Consider the following 1,864-nt stretch of genomic DNA (forward strand, 5'->3'; position numbering starts at 1 on the left):
TTGCCTGGCGTCAAAGGTAACACTAGCGGGCAAAATAGCCGCCAAAGTTTGGGGACTTTCAAAGCTTGAGTGTCCATTTAAACTTGAAAAATTTCTAAAAATGTTGGCCTTTCATCAAGGTTTCCTTTCTTATAAAATCATCACAAACATGTGTGTTTTTTTAATGGACATAAAAGTTCAGTGTTGAGTAAAAAAAAAAATGACACATATTGCCCAAGAGGCAGGAAAAAGTTGGGTGTCCTTGATATAAATATCATGACGAGCACTCGCTTTCACCACGATGTCACACATAATATATATACGGTAAAAATGCCCAAAAAAATAGTTGGATACACCAAGAGAAAGAAAACAGGTGAAAAAATCAAAGATGCTCAACATGCCCCGTGACGAGGAAAAGCTCTATCCAATCATGCACAAACGTCATCCGACTCCAACTTAGCTACTACCTCAACCGCTTCCAGCCAGATCAAGCATCGGGTCTCAATGCCAGAAACACGAAACGAAATTTTCTCTTTGACACTTAAGTGAGGAAAGCTGAAAAAATTAATTGGTCCTCACAAGAAGCCACAAATGGAAAAATAGGCCAAAAATTGACACTGGGGTCAAGTTCGGACATTTTCAAACTGATGAAATTTTCTTCAGGTTTAACATATCTTTTATCATTTCATACTGAGAAACTGCACACATTCAACCAATAAATTTGATGTATCTGGGTCTGTCTATCAGGGCCACAATCCGAGAACTGGACTTCATTTTAGCAGCCTGCCCTCGCATATATTTGAAGAGAGCAACCATCTTGACCAGCATTGTACTGTTACTCACCCGTACAGAAACATGAGTCAGCGTATTCACAGAAGTTTGTATAACAGAGACATACCCGTTCAGAGAGCGACTTGACGTGGAAACTAAGCTAGCAGTATGGAAGACAGAGACTGCGACAACAACAGCGTACCGCTTACTTCACTCAACGACCGCACCGGGCTCAATCAATAGAAATAATTTATTCCCTCCTCAGTTCAAATAAAGAATTAAAACTCACTATACATTTCAAGCAGTCAGGAAAATAATTTTACCAGGAGAAACTCATACGCCTCATTTATAAGATGAATTTACCTGGTTTCCATTTTGCATTAATTTTAAGTGGTTTTGGTTTTTTGTTGGGTTTTTTTTCAACAATTCTAGTCGTGCGGGGGGGGGGTTCAAGAGGGAGGCTCTTTTTCATTTTAGTTAGAGTTTTACAGAAGTTACAAACACAATCAGGTCATATTAGTGCCGAACATTAGAGGTGTTTAAGTTTTAGTAATAGTTTTACAGAATTTGCAACACAATTAGGCCTCATAAGTGCCAAACAATAGAGGTGTTACAAGAGTGCAACATAGAGACAAAAGGAGGCGAGATAAGGACGACAGATGTCTGATAGGAAAGAAAGAGCAAACCAAACCGTACCAGAATATCCGTCAACCACTCAGGATGTTTTAAAGAGTTGTTTTTTTGTTGATTTTATTGGGGGGGTGGTGAGGGTTTTTCTGTCCACTATTCAGTTTTGATTTTGCAGATGACCGAGCTAAAGAAGGGTGCTCCTGCTTAGCCATGGAAACGTTCATTAATCTTTTCAAGTGTTTCTGTCTGTCAAACAAATGTAAGAAAAAAAGCGGACACTGGCCTCGGATAAATAAATGTTGACGTTCTTTGGATAACCATCATATCCAACACGAGAAGGTATTAAGGACCGAGGAAAACTCAACACTATATATCAAAATGTCTTTCTTGTAACTTGTTTTTCGAGGAAAATATAACACTATGCATTAAAATGCCTTCCTTGTTTTCGAGGAAAACTCAACACTATGTCATAATGCCTTCCTCA

The sequence above is a fragment of the Aplysia californica genome, unplaced genomic scaffold (genome assembly GCF_000002075.1).
Source record: "Aplysia californica isolate F4 #8 unplaced genomic scaffold, AplCal3.0 scaffold00156, whole genome shotgun sequence".
Taxonomy (NCBI): domain Eukaryota; kingdom Metazoa; phylum Mollusca; class Gastropoda; order Aplysiida; family Aplysiidae; genus Aplysia; species Aplysia californica.